A 9,671-nucleotide genomic window follows, 5' to 3' on the forward strand; every position below is an offset into this window, starting at 1 on the left:
ATCATACGCGGAACGTATGGAATGCCGTCTCGATGATGTCACGCGAATATAAAAGTTCTCTCTCTTTCATTTTTGTAAGAACATCGTAGATCTTATTCACACGATAAAAAGAATGTTGAAACTGGTAATTCAAATATAAGAAGATTACAAGTTGAAATTCCCTCACGGCGAGGCTCTTTCTCACCATCGAGGCCAATGAAAACGAGCGAAAATGATATCGTCATTTTCTCCGCTTGTAAACGCACAGTCCATATAACAATATGACAGTGCGATTCGTTGTTAATCGGCGCGCATGCACGATAAATCGCGCAAGGGCTCAGCGATGCGTAGCGAGCGGCGAACCTCGGAACATTCCTAACCGACGCGACGACATCGGCGACGTGTCGTCGCGGATGCCGCCGGGCACTACCGCGCTCCGCGACGGGCCCGACGCGGGCCCATATAAAGAACACGCGCGAGCGGCCAGGTATAGAAGCCGGGACTCGGAAGCCGCGAGCGCGCGTAGCGTTCTCGAAGAGACGGAGAAACGAAGACGGAGGGTCGGACGGACGCGGACGCGAACATAAAATGCGCACACGACGAGACGCGTGTGTGCGTGTACTTAGCATAAGTCTCGCACCCGAGGCACTCTCTCATCGTATTTCATGCCGGCTATGCTTATACGCTCACGTCGCTCGCTGCGTATAACCGCTTCTTTCTTCTTCTTCCTTTCTTTCTCTACGTCGTCGTCGTCGTCGTCGTCCACCGCGAGCCACACGTCTCGGGTGCGAGGATAGGAATCGCCCCTGGTAACCGAACGCGATCCCGCAAGAACGCGTAACGATGTTACTTCTGAGGAGGATCGGATTCTATTCGTCGAACTGACGAATGGAAAGTATTGCAAACGGTTTGTCGTGCGGTAAAAACATACCGTTCAATTTTTAAAGAAGAAATAACCCAAATCCACGCGCGCGCACAAGGGGTAATGCTTTTGAAGTAAAACACTGCGCATACGATCGTACGAAGTAGAATAAGCTTAAGCAAGTATAATCTAAAATTGCTATTCAAAAATGTTTAATTATTTCGCGTAAGAGTTACTTAAATTTAAATTGAATAGTATGTAGAATTTCTTCAAGTTGCTAAATCAATAGCGTTTACTTCGTCAATCTCGACAGAGACATAGACGCGCGGATAAGAGCTTATCGGTGACGCGAAGCGATCGGTAGGAACATTACGAGCGTTATAACGACACTCGGATTACGTGGCGACGCGGATTTAACGAGCCGCTTACGATCGCCCAGGCATTCGCGAATTATCAAACGTGATAGAGACGTCGCGGGAGCGACACGATATTATAGCCGCCAACAGAGACTTCACGATAGGTAACCGCGAGACTACTTGCGGTAGTGGTCACGCGAGCCCCGCGATTGTCGGAATTTACCCAAACGCACGATAGACGTCAGCCGAAACGATCGTCTTTCTCGCGTTATAGGTTTCGCGATAGTGAAATAGCGTAAGGTAACCGTGTTCGCGTACTAAAGCCGAGGATGCGATACTTTGAGACGAAATATGTCCAAATATTCTGTACACGCTATCTGGCTGAGATACAATAAACCTACCGGAGCACATAGATCAAGATTTAGTCCTCTTAGGGCCCCTAATATAGCGCGTTTGTAAAGATTATTTGAAGATTAGATGATGGCAGCGCGATTTCTCGAGTGCGACCTCGCGAAGATCGCCGTGCGGCGTTTTAAATACGGAGGAGCAGTTGAACACGCGGATTAAAGCCTCGTGGTTAAAAGTTATTTACAGCGAGAGGCCGGGCGTACGCGGCTTAACGAGCCCTTGAAAAAATTTATGCGCGTCTTAAAACTTTCTTAACCAGGATTAATGCGGAAGAAAAAGGGAGACTTCGCTTGATAGGCCGCGGGTGCTTTACGCGAGCTTATCGCCGGAAATGACTTATAGCGCGTTGCGACGCGCCGATTCGAAAAACCTCGTACGTCGTAATAATCTAAATTAAGTCCGCGAGACTGTTTCTCCACCACGCGGTTCCCCGAGTGTTCACGAGGCCCTTCCCGCGTGTTCACCGTTATCGAGGGGATAATAATGCTCCTCCCGCGGCGCGAGACGAGGAAGAGGACATGAAAAGACTCCGAGGGACACACACGTATATGCCCTCTCGACGTCTTCCTCGAACAGGCGCATCGCGTGTGTGCGGTCCTTGAGACTTTACACCCAGCCGTCTCACGGAGGATGTGACGCAAACGCGACGCGACCTAACCGCGTGGTTTAGCGAAGATTTCGGGAGATACGCTTTGACGCTCCCTTTGCCCACGGACTGGACCGCGAAAGTGTGAAGATAACGCGGTTGATAAGCATTATCTTATATGCAGCGCGCATCCCGCTCCGGTTGCTGAGTGATTCTCAGTAACTTTCTTTCGGAAGAAACACTGTCGAGAACCGTCGAGAATGACTTTACATCCTGGTGTTGTGACTTTGTAGATTTTATACCGACAGATTATTAAATATCACTGATAAAAAATGGATTGGATGCATTGATTCATAAATTCACGTATTTATGAATTTATAGATCCATCAATCCTTAGGTTTATAGGTCCCGTGAATTTATAAATCCATGGATTGATGACTCAATAAATTCATAAATTTATACGTCCATAAGTCGCGAGATCCATCAGTCCGCGTTACTATAAATTTATAGATCCGTAAATCCATCCGGATTGCTTCATCCATATATTACACAAATATGACTTCATTGATACATGAATTTGTGCATAATCAAATCCCTACAGAATTCTTTAAATTCCTGCCCACATCAATAATAGATTGCTAACTCTCGGTAACTCTTACATACATACGGTTATCAAAAATGACAATAAAATAAAAATCAGAATTTTCTTCTTGCTTTAACAATAAGGTACACGCGCACATTGTACTAGTATTGCAATTGGATATAAATCACATGATGTGATACGATTGGATATTGTATTGAATAGAGACTCACACGAGTAGTGCATCAGTAAGACAAATCGATACAAAAGCATTCGCCACGCTGTCCTGTTGCCCATCCTTCGGGACGCATGAATCATTTATCAGCCTCGATCTCCGATCCGAACCGAAATTGTCCGCTTGACGATTCAATCTACATCCACTTAGCCGCTAAACGTCTGCCGCGTCCTTATCGGGCCGCGCAGGACGGGGACAGCCGTACGGCGTGTCTTATCGCAGCTGGATCCTCATTTTACGAGTCACGGCAATCGTAAATACGGCCAAGAAACACGCGCTCGATCGGCGGAAAGCCGTGCGACGCGTATCGCAAGAGAATCGTTCAATCAAGCGCATCCAATTCAATTCGCGGAACGAGGACCTGCCGCGATAAAAAGTCATCTCGCGCCACAAAGAAGACGATTTTATCTCAACGACGATATACCTGACTTTTACGCAGACCGGACTGTTAATGCGGCGAATTTGAATCAACAGGAAGGATAAGCTTAAATTGATAATTACTATAAATAAAAATGCGAAAAAGTATGTGTATCGTAAATTAAATCTCATTCCCGAGATTTTTAATATATCGCAGTACCAATCATAGGATATATTTGCAGATACAGAGATACACAACCAATCAATTTCACAACGGTTGTGAGATAATTTTGTGTCTTCTGGATGCGATTGAGAATTCCTGATTCGAAACCAGATCTCTGATTAGTCAAAGAAACCGCTATTAATTTGCACGAGCTACACTTGCTACAGCTATATCATTCTTGCGTTATGATCGCGATATTTTGCCGCAATCGATTCCATCCGAGCGCAACCCGCGATACGCGGAATACGACGCGGCGGAAGACGGTGATTTCGCGTTCGCGATCGCGGCTTCGGCGTCGGCCGACGATTACAGATCTCGACGGGTCCGCGCGCGCGGCTCCTCCGTGTAAGGCTCGTCTGCCACCGCGCGGTGGTGCGGTAACCTTAAACCGAGAAAACGAGCGTCCTCGGGCACGAACGCCGCCGCTGCCGGCCGACGGAAATGAAATACGGGTGAGAGACGAAGGCACGAACTTAATTTAGGTTGTTACGGTCGGGCCCGCCGTACTCACACTCGCCAAATGCGCGCTGGCTGGTCTCGGGCGATAAGTCATTCCGACGATAAGCCCGTCCCGTGGCGGCGGGACGCAAAACGGCGGAGGTGCAGTTGTCCGCGGACAAGTCCGAATTAAGGTTTCACGAAGAAAAATGTGCGGGTACGCGACCGTTACCGCCGGAAGGAAAAGAATTTCGCGGCGGAGAGCACGGAATTTCATTTTTATGTCGTCCCGCTGTACACGTCAGGTACTTTGTCCCTAAAATATCATTGCCGCGCGCGCAAAGCAGATTCGGATGTTTTTAAACCGCATTCGCGAGGTATTTGGATTGAAGAGGAGTGGCTCATAAATTATTAAAATATTCTTCAAAACGCATTTAAATCTTAAAATAAAAAATTCTGTCACTGTTTAGCAAGAATTCAAAACAAATCCGAGGAATTCGAGGGAAGATCCAGAGCAGCGAAGCAAATTACAGAAAAATCCTGTCTCACAAGGTAGAAATTAATCAGCTTTTCAAAAATAATTTTTCGCGTATCAGGCTGAATCACGCCATCTTTACGTTCATCGCGCCTCTCTTATCTTTACGTTCATCGTACTTCAATCTTGACGGAAATAATGAAACTTCGGCGAGATGCTTTATAAGGAACCGGAGGGCCGGCCGGTCCGAAGGTGTGGTCCCTGACAGACAGCCAGGCGTTGGTCTTAAATCCAAAGCCAGGCGGCGAACAGAGCCCAGATCCTTCACATCCTGCGAACCACTTAGTCAACGAAAGAACGTGCTGCCGCGGGAAGATTCTTATCTGGTGTTTGCCGGAACGCGTCGCTCGTTAAATCTCTGATGCACTTTGGGGGTCAATATGTACACAAGGTACCTATAATTTTCTTATCACGCGTGTCAGTTTAGGAATATTGACATATCGAGATCTTCATTTTATTCTTGGTAGCGCGCGTTAACGGACCCGTGAATGTTAGCGACGTGAAAATTTGATCGCCGATGTACGCTTTATCATTGGGATCAGTGGGATGTTTATATAAGCTGAGTAGTTTGCCCAAGATTTGAGGATGGAGTTTTGAGGGATACGTGTCTTCAAATATAAATGCAGTAGACATAAATTAATCCAAAGAGCTCGTAATATTTTTCTAATTTATTTAGTAATTGGTTATTTTTATTTCTACTCTGTAATCAAAATAATATTAATTTTAACGATTGTACGTTACGTTGCCATTATAATTTTTTTCGCTAATAATCATATTTATTACAAAGAATTAATATTAAATATCATACTTGTTAGTATCTTTTTAGTAGCTTTATAGCGTAGCAGGATTTTTAACTGAATAGGTCTCTACTTAACTCGCAGAATATAATACCGCGCTTGCATCATTTTTGTACGAAACCCTCAATTAATGTTCGAAGCCCGAATGTGCATTTAGATATTAGTTAAGAATATTCCACGCAACGCGTTGCAAAGCTGCTGTAACAAAGTGATTGATCAGTTGCGAGTGCGGTGTTTATGCCTCGCGGTCTCCGTCGACAATTACGGGTTTGAAGGATGCCTCGTGCCGATAGGTAGGCAAGGAATTCGTCCTTCCTCGAAGGAAGATCCGTGGATGACGAGAGGAATGGCAGTGCCGGGGCTATTGTCCAGTGAGAGAATCGAAGAAGCGTCGGTGGAATGAACCGAGGATGAGGAGGAGGAGGAGGAGGAGAAGGAGAAAGAGGAGGAAGATGGGGGGCATCACCCCTAAGGGCATGGCATAAATCGCTATGGACAGACAGCATGTTCGACTAATTACAGATCCCTGATTACCGACGGGCGCGACCACGGCCGCCTAATAAAGAGAAAATAAATTAATAAACCTCTAATATCGTTGCCGGCCGATCTCGCCTGTGGTCTGGGATAAAAAAAAAGAAGCGTTTATTAATTTATTGTGATCGAGGCGCGATAAAAGCCATGGCCACATAGGCACGTCTTCGGATCAAAGGATTCGAAAATGTTCCTCGCATTGCGACGGCTGAAACCGGATCCGCCTTCGTAAACCCTTCTCGATCTTCTGTCTATGTTAATGCGACTTCATCATATCGTCACATACCGAAAATTTATTCCTCCTTCTTACATTAATGTCAAGAATCGTGTCCCCATGCATTATTACAATCTACGCTTTATCCTTAGCATTCTTACCTACACTTGTATTGGCAGAATTTTTTCTAAAGTATGGAGTAATATGTACATCATTTATACTTGTAAGCTTCTGTTATTAAACTTTTATTAACTCTTTATAAAAGCTCGAGATAAATATAGATATTCATATTCTTCTCGAAAATCTAAAATAAAATCAAAAGTAACTTTATGTTATAATTTAAGAGGCCAAAATATTCTGGAGTGTATAAATTATCTTGCTTCTTTGAAAGGTTAATTAAATACACAAGATTTATCACCGGTTTCTCGACTGGTACATCTCAATTTACCTAAGCATTTCCGAATCAGCAAATAGGCTACCTTTCCTAATGATCACCTATCGTCGAAGATGAAAGAAAGCGTCGAGAATTGGATTACCACACGTATCGAATGGGCGGCGATAATGTGATGGAAAAGAGACCGAGGTAATGGACTCGAAGGAGGAGAAAAGGAGAGATAGCGGAACATGGTGAACTTCCGCGTGGGCCTATCTCGGGACCGCAAAATGGCGGCGACAGAGGCGTTTGTCCGCCGCGGCGATCTCGCAAGGATTTATATTCACGGCGGCGAAGATCCAACCGGAGTTACCCGACGAGGCAGCTGGAACCCCTAATGAACTGTGGCGAAACCGGGCCCCGAGTACACCCGCGGGGGCGTTTTCACGGGCAATTAATGCGGCCTTAAAGGGGCCGCGCGAAACGCCCCCGCGAAACGAATCCGACCAGTGCTATCTCGATTAAATCGAATCTGTCATTTCGACACGTCCATGTCGTCACGAATCAACGCACATTCATAAATGTTGTTTACAGCCACAGTAAAAATAAGTACGAGATCTTTTCAGAAAATTTGATTTAACAATTTTTGTAAAAGTATTTTTACATGCTTCTCGCGGAAATATAAATCAATTTAGAATTTTATAATTATATTGTTTTCATTTTCTGTATAAAATCCATACGGGGCATCATGATACCTTAATTATTCTATAAAGAGTAAAATCTAAAACTTAATGCTATAATAATTACATTTATAATTACATGGCAAGAATATTACATTCCTATTCGTTTTAACTGGGTTTACACCATTAATTCGCCCGATGATTCCAACCGGCGTATCTCATTTTCTATTATAAAAGTTATACAAACGTCAAATTGAGACCGATATTTAATTCTATAAAGAGTAAAATCTAAAACATAATGCCATGATAATTATATTTATAATTATATGGCATGAATATATTCTTGCTCGTTTTAACTCACCGGATTTGCACCATTAATTCGCTCGATGATTCCAACTGGAGTATCTTCACGGAGCTGAAAAAGACGAGACATCACATTCAGCAACGACGAATAGCTCGCTCAAAGAGGACGTATAACGCGCAATTCATTATACGTAAAACCTTAACGACATTATTAGGACAAGATCGTTAGAGTTTAATTATATTATCGCAGAAGTATTATTAGATCGCTGTCCGAGCGAAATGCGACTCGGTTTCTTAATAAGCGGATGTAATCGGCGCGCTGGTGGCACGGCATACCTCAAAGGCACCGATATCGGATCGTTAACGGATCGGAAACGCGCATGTTCTTAACGATTGAGCAAATATCGAAGTCGTCGTGGATGAAGAGCGCGGAGAGGATAGGTACCTCGCGAGATCGAGAGCACGGCGGCGATATTAATAGTCGGCCGCGGCGATGGGGCAGCAACAAATTTCTTATGGGCGATGTAAATCAGTCTATAAGTCGGGATAGTTACACTGTTTAGCCAATTAGCGGAATGCGACCGGTTTTCAGATGTACGAAGAAAGACGGCTTCTTCTCAGCGGGATTATAGCGGCTGATATCTGAGCGGCTGAATCAATGGGCATCTATAATTTTAGGGCCGGCTATATCAATAGGATAAAGAGCGGATTTGATCGATTACGGTCAGGTAGATTAAGTAACCATCACTTTAAAAGACACCTGTTCCTAATATAAAATCAAACTTGACTATATATACGTAATCTTATCGATGTCTATAAATTATATCTTTAAATGGTGTCTTTAAACGATGTCTTTGAGTAGAAATGCAGAGGATAATTTTAGACAATTTAGACTAACATAATTATTTTACATTTAGTTAGAAATTCCCGCAAAGTAAATTGAATGACATAAGAGTGGAATATCAATCCGGCTTGTTCAGAATTAATTTTCTACAATATTCAAATTTTATCGGAAAATTCAACGGAGAAAATCTTCTTTTCAAAGCAATTTTTGAAGGACCTAACTTACGAGAATCTTCCTTAATATGAGCAAGGCATAAGGCTATAATTTAAAACTAAATAAACGAAAAATGCTAGACGCGCCATTCGATAGAATCTAAGGCCCATATACGTGTGTTTATCGATTCGAACGATTCGTTACTAAATCTCATCTCAAAAGCATGCAGAGATGAAAAATTCAGATGAATGACGCAAGATCCGGAAAGGATAATACATTTTTCACACAATTAGAATTGATAAAAATATCTCTTTGTATTGTGCTAATTATTAAAATTATTTTTTATATAATATGTTATTTTAAAATTATTTTCAAATAATGTAAAATTGTTTGATTCTAAAATAATTACTTAGATAATTACTTAGATAATTACTTAGCTAATTACTTAGATAATTAACTAGAAAGAAATCTATTTTATAGCAATAAATATATATGGGATCTTACGTCATATTATTATTTCAACTGGTAAAATCCAGTTATCAATTACCTCAACAGACATATTAATTTATCACTCACCGACTCTGATGCGCAACAGCAGAATTATATCTGCCACGTAGCTACGTTGATTCTGTAACAAACAAATATAAAATTCATATTAAAACAGTGTTTTAAATTTCTAATGTTTTAAAACATAATTCTTACGCGTATTGAACGTTTTATTGATTATTCAATTATTTATTTAAATAATTAAATATTTTCAGAAAATAATCTTTACAAGAATCAATTTTGATAAAATATTAAATTACTCCTTTTCTTCTATTATTTCTAAATCATCAACAAATAGGTTTAAGAACAAACAAAATAATACTCCGACACAAAATAAATAATATTTACCGCAAAGTTGTTCCGCTGGCGCCCGATGCCTCTCCCAGGCCTCCTCCTCCTCTCAGGCTGACCTCTCGGGTTGTCAGCTCCCTCGATGCCCGACATAACTCCACCGACACCACACGTAAACGCGTATAGCTACATCGCGCGATATTTAATATAACACTCCCGAAAACGTGAGGTAACGATCAATTTTGTCCGTGGAAAAATCGCCCGCGATAACCGCGTTATCTCGACGCGTTCTGAGCCGGACAACTGACTCGATTTGCCTGATTAAGAACTTTGCCCCGCGTGGCCAGTTGAATAGTGTTCGACAGAGAAAAGAGAGATCC

The 9,671-nt window shown here is 42.6% G+C and overlaps 1 long non-coding RNA gene across 1 annotated transcript; it reads right to left on the reverse strand.

The window, feature by feature from the left end:
- Window positions 1–7,515: 7,515 nt before the first annotated feature.
- LOC112467718 lies at window positions 7,516–9,437 on the reverse strand. Its single transcript, XR_003042302.1, has 3 exons — window positions 9,349–9,437; window positions 9,031–9,082; window positions 7,516–7,569 (listed from the first exon to the last, which is right to left on the reverse strand). It is a non-coding gene; the product is annotated as an uncharacterized LOC112467718 (long non-coding RNA).
- Between the last annotated feature and the right edge of the window lie 234 nt (window positions 9,438–9,671).

The sequence above is a fragment of the Temnothorax curvispinosus genome, unplaced genomic scaffold, assembly GCF_003070985.1.
Source record: "Temnothorax curvispinosus isolate PA1 unplaced genomic scaffold, ASM307098v1 QBEX01017788.1, whole genome shotgun sequence".
NCBI classification, from domain to species: Eukaryota; Metazoa; Arthropoda; class Insecta; order Hymenoptera; family Formicidae; genus Temnothorax; species Temnothorax curvispinosus.